The sequence below is a fragment of the Nomascus leucogenys genome, chromosome 8 (assembly GCF_006542625.1).
Source record: "Nomascus leucogenys isolate Asia chromosome 8, Asia_NLE_v1, whole genome shotgun sequence".
Lineage (NCBI taxonomy): Eukaryota > Metazoa > Chordata > Mammalia > Primates > Hylobatidae > Nomascus > Nomascus leucogenys.
In genome coordinates, this window is record NC_044388.1 from 110,224,823 (window position 1) to 110,230,329 (window position 5,507).

The window sequence follows — 5,507 nt, forward strand, 5'->3', positions numbered from 1 at the left end:
TTTAGTCTTGTGAGAATTTCTTAACTTAAAACGTAGCTGTCTCTGTGGGGTGGGAGGGCGGCCGCCCTGGGGCTTTGTCCCCGGTGGTGGGGGTGGTGTCTGGTGAGCTAGTGTGCCCCGCAGGACAGTCCTGGGTTTTTACAGTAACCTTAGGAAAGTCATCTATTTGTGCTAATTATTCTATGTATTTTGTATTGGTTTTTCCACTCTTAGGTATATACCTGTGTGCTAATTACTGACTGTTAGGCAGGTAGGCATGGATGAGGAGAGGTCCTCCAAAGTCCTGCTGCCACCACCATGCTGGGGAGTATCTTCCAGGGTATGCGTTACAAACTAACAGGAGCTTTCAGATGTGAAGAGCACGGCGCCCCCAGGTTCCTGTCCCTGCTGCAGGAACTTCATTGTTGTTCATTGGCTCCTCCTGTTATTTCAGTACAAATCCCAGACATTCTACCATGTAAGAGGTGAGCGCGTGGTATCTCAGAATAAGTCTCCAGAAGCATTATTACCACAATGCCATTTTCATACCAAAAAAGTTCTCCAACCCCCTGCTTTTTTTTTTTTTTTTTTTTTTTTTTGAGATGGGGTCTTGCTCTGTTGCCCAGGTTGGAGTACAGTGGTGTGATTACGACTCACTGCAGCCTCAACCTCTTCGACACGAGTGATCCTCCCACCTCAGCCTCCCAAGTAGCTGGGACCACAGGCACATGATACCATGCCTGTCTAATTATTTCATTTTTGAGACAGAGTTTAACTCTGTCACCCAGGCTGGAGTGCAGTGGTGCCATCTCAGCTCACTGCAATCCCCACATCCCGGATTCAAGCGATTCTTGTGCCTCGCCTCCCCAGTAGCTGGGATTACAGGCCTGGCTATTTTGTGTATTTTTAGTAGAGTTGGGGTTTTGCCATGTTGGCCGGGCAGGCCAGCGAATTTTTGAATATTTAACTTTGCAGAGACAGGGTCTCACTGTGGTGCCTAGGCCTGTCTCAAACTCCTGGCCTCCAGTGATCCACTTCTGCCTCCTAAAGTGCTGGGACTGCAGGCGTGAGCCATTGTACCCAGCCCCCCTAAAATTATTTAATTGAATATCTGATGCTCAGATTTCCCCTGTTGTCTTAGTATGTTTTAAAAAAGTGTGCCTGTATGTGCACACATACACGCATATACACATCACATGCACGTGTACACATATATATATGCATGTAGTGCACACCTGTACATGGGTGCACACAAGTACATTTATACAGCAAACCATAGCATGTGTATGTGTGTGTAGATGTACCTGCAAGGTATGTGTGCATAGGGTATGTGTGTGCACATGCACAAATGCATGTATGTTTGCACACATGTATGCCTGTGTATGGAATCGGGATCCAGACAAGGTCTTCACCTGCATCTGGTTAGTTTACCTCGAGCCTTTTTTTTTTTTTTTTTGAGACGTCTTGCTCTGTTGCCCAGGCTGGAGTGCAGTGGCGTGACCTCAGCTCGCTGCAACCTCTGCCTCCCAGGTTCAGGTGATTCTCCTGCCCCAGCCTCCTGAGTAGCTGGGACTACAGGCACCCACCCACCACGCCCATCTAATTTTTGTATTTTTAGCAGAGATGGGGTTTCACCATGTTGCCAGGCTGGTCTCAAACTCTTGACCTCAAGTGCTCCGCCTGCCTTGGCCTTCCAAAGTTCTGGGATTACAGGCGTGAGCCACCGAGCCCAGCCCCTCAAGTCTTTAAATCGCCAGGTCATCCCTCTTTTTTCTGTGCCATGTATCGTTGAAACCAGGTCGTTTATCCTGTGGCCTCCTGGTCTGGTTTTGCTGAGTGCGTCTCCATGGGGCTGTTCAGCCTCTTCCTGTCTCCTGTGTTCCCTGTAACCTGGCAGTGGGGGACGCAGCCGGCCACGCTCCATGCACCCACCACAGTGGGTGGTGCTGTGTGCGTGTTCAAACAGCTGACTCATCAGCAGATTGGTTTCATTTAATAAACATCTTTCCAGTCCTTACTTATGTCCTATGTTAAAAAAACATACAGGAGTTTGCGCCCATGACAGACGTGATGGACGGGGACGCACACAGAGGCCAGGCGAATGCTGTCACCACGCTTGCCATTCTCACTCTCTGGGGTGCCTTTCTGGTGGTTTCCATCTATGGGAACCATGCACAGGTGGGGTCCATCTGTGTCATTTAGGAAAACAAGCTGTGTGCCACATCCTGCTCTTCAGCCCATGAAGCTCTCAAAACACTGTGGTGGGGTAAGGTGTTGGCCGTGTGGATTCACCGCCACAGCAAGGAGCTCCCTTAGGGTCAAGGATGAGTTCTGAGAAATAGGAGAAAAGAAGGACTCAGTGAAGAGGAGAATCAGGTATGGTTACCCAGAGGAAGGGCAAAGGATGCTGAATCCCAGTAGAGTGATGCCCGCTCCTGGGCTGTGGGCTGAGATGGCATTTCACGCCCTTGGGGGAGACCCTGACCCTCACCACCAAGCCTGACGGGTGCAGGGGAGCAGGGGGCGCAGGTACTGTTAAAGGCGAGATCCACTTGGCAAAGATTTTATGTAACTCAACTAATGAGGGGACCTGTAAGATGTTACAACCGCTTGAAAGTACTACACTTATGCAGGCAAACGAATGCTGAGACAAATTGGAAATAGATTCAAAACCGGCAAAAGGTCAAAATCCACAGTAATAATCACATCCCACTGGGCAGGCACATTCAGCTTCCTACAATTTCTTTTTTTTTTTTTTTGAGACGGTGTCTCGCTCTGTCGCCCAGGCTGGAGTGCAGTGGCGTGATCTCGGCTCACTGCAAATTCCGCCTCCCGGGTTCCCGCCATTCTCCTGCCTCAGCCTCCCGAGAACTTGGGACTACAGGCGCCCGCCACCACGCCCGGCTAATTTTTTTGTATTTTTAGTAGAGACGGGGTTTCACGGTGTTAGCCAGGATGGTCTTGATCTCCTGACCTCGTGATCCACCTGCCTCGGCCTCCCAAAGTGCTGGGATTACAGGCGTGAGCCACCGCGCCCAGCCAGCTTCCTACAGTTTCGAGCTGTGAACAGTGAACAGCAAAGACCAAAGGTGGAGAGGACCTGGATGGCTGCTTAGACTCCTTAGGTTGAGCAGAGGGTTTTTTCCTTATGCCTATTTCAAGGTCTGTTTTTCCTTATAGTCGACTCGTCTGTCAAAAGCTTGGTGAGCAGGAGGGAGGGTTCCCATAAGGCCTTTTGGGGAGGGAAATACCAGAATATGGGGTGACCCCGAGGGGAGGGGCTGTAACAGAGGAAGGCCGCTTGGTAGCTTCATTGTCGGGGTGCAGGGGGCGAGCTGGGCTGCGGTTTCCAACCTCCAGGCTGAGCCCTCACCTGGATCAGCCCACTCTCTCCTAAGGGATGCAGCCAGGCTGTGGCTTTAACGTGGCTGGTGTGCTGACTGCGCAGGCCTGAGCCCTGGAGCGGCGCGCCCTTGGCCTGCCTATTTTCCCCATCCTAGGCCTCAGTGCCGGGCCCTCCAGCACCCGGTGCCTGCGCCTCCCTCAGCCTTGGCTGTCTCAGCAGGTGGCACCGCGTCCTTCCCCGGAGGGGGACTGACACCCTGCAGTTACCCCTGACCCTGCCCTCCACGGCTGTTGGCACATCTTTTCCAGAACCCAGGGCTCTCAGCCCCTCCATGGTGCCCGCACCCGGCCTCCGGCCTCGCCCCGCCGCAGCCGCGAAGGTCTTCCCGCTGCCATCCTTGCCTGCTGGGCTGTTCTCAGCGTGGCCGCCGGAGGGATGTCCTTTGAGCTCATTCGGTCCCGTCCCTCCCCTGCGGGAGGTTCTCCAAGGTCTCGCCCTTGCTGAGGGTCGAAGCTCAGGTCCTTGCACAGGTCCCTGGGGCCCCGGGCCAAACGGGTCGTCCCCTGATCCCCCGATCCCCCTCCTGGCCCCTGGCTCCCCTCCAGCCCCGGGGCCTTGCGGGGACCTCCCTGCGTCTCAGGGCTCCGAGGTCCTCGCGCCTCCTTGGATCCGGACTTGGGTGTGGACCTCCCCGTCCGCCCTGCTCGCTGGAGCAGGTCTCCACGGGGCTCGGGGCGGAGGCTCTGGAATGGCCGGGAATGCGCTCCGGGCGGGCAGCGGCTTCTCTCGGTAGCTGCCGTATCTCCGGGTCGTGCCCAATGCTTAGTTTTCTGTGAATGCAGAAACTTCCGTCAGGCTTTGAACGAGGCCCTGAACGTTTGCGATGCTGGGGACGCGCCCGTCAACCCGCCGAGCCGCCCTGTGCCTCATGCGGCGACCCGGGCGCCCTCGGGAGACGGGCCCTGCCGGGTGTCGAGACGAGAACACGACCCAATGCCAAGAAGGGGCGGTGAAGATGAACGGAAAAGCCCCAAGCAGCGGCGGAACGGCGCACCCGTGCACAAGTACGACCCGCGCCCGTGTCCCAAGGAAAGAAGACAAAAGAAGATAAAAAATGCCCCGAGCTTTGCGGTGGCTCACGCCTGTAATCCCCGCACTTTGGGAGGCCGAGGCCGGCGGATCACCTGAGGTCAGGAGTTCAAGACCAGCCTGGACAACATGGCGAAACCCCGTCTCTACTAAAATTACGAAAAATTAGTCAGGCGTGGTGGCAGGCGCCTGTAATCCCAGCTACTCGGGAGGCTGAGGCAGGAGAATCGCTTGAATCCAGGAGGTGCAGGTTGTAGTGAGCCGAGATCGCGCCATTGCACTCCAGTCGGGGCGACAGAGTGAGACTCCGTCTGAAGAAAAACAAAAAAAAACAAAGAAAAGAAAAACGATGGTTAGATGCCACGAAGTAGGTGGCAATGCCTTAACCGTATGCGTGTTGTCAGGCCCGAGGGCCTCTTCCATCCTTGTCAAGGGGAGTGCTAACCTTCTCTCCTTTCATACAACACGCTTGGTTTTTGTGAGGTATCTTATTTAAGGACCAAAGCTCCAATTGCCTTTCGATGAGGGCGACTTCTTGTTCGCCATCCATGGAGGTACATTTATAAACATGCCAGTGTCCAGTGGGAAACCCAGCTATTCGCATTCAATCGTCTTTATTAATTTGAACGTATAAGAAAAAATCTACCATTTTTCGTTCCCTAATATATTCATAAAAGTAGCCAATTAGAAGCTGAGGAGAACAAACGGAAGTCCCGAGCGTCCTTCAGAGAAGTAGATTCCCCCGGAAACAAAACAGGGCGGGCGCGCACCTCCTGCGGCGACACGCCTAGCAGACGGCGGAAGGCGGGAAGAACTGTCTACGGAAGTGGAAGGTTGGTAACGAATCAGAGAACAAGGATCGGAAGATCCGTTCCACGGACTTCCGGACGCGGCCCTGCCCCGGGAACTGCGGGTGTTCAAGACAAGACCCTGTGGTGCGCGGGACGCCGCCTGCGCATGCGCCGCGCGGGCTCCGCTACGTTCTCGTAAGCTCTGCGCGGTCTTGGGTGGCGAGTTCGAGCCTTAGAACGGACAAGTGCCCTGGAACCGGTTTCGGCTCTGGCGTCCGCGCGTGTCCTCGGGCTCCAGGTTA

At 54.5% G+C, this 5,507-nt stretch overlaps 1 non-coding gene across 1 annotated transcript; it reads right to left on the bottom strand.

Moving 5' to 3' along the window:
• Nucleotides 1-4,755: 4,755 nt before the first annotated feature.
• Nucleotides 4,756-4,881, bottom strand: LOC115836515. Its single transcript, XR_004031588.1, has one exon. It is a non-coding gene; the product is annotated as a U6atac minor spliceosomal RNA (small nuclear RNA).
• Between the last annotated feature and the right edge of the window lie 626 nt (nt 4,882-5,507).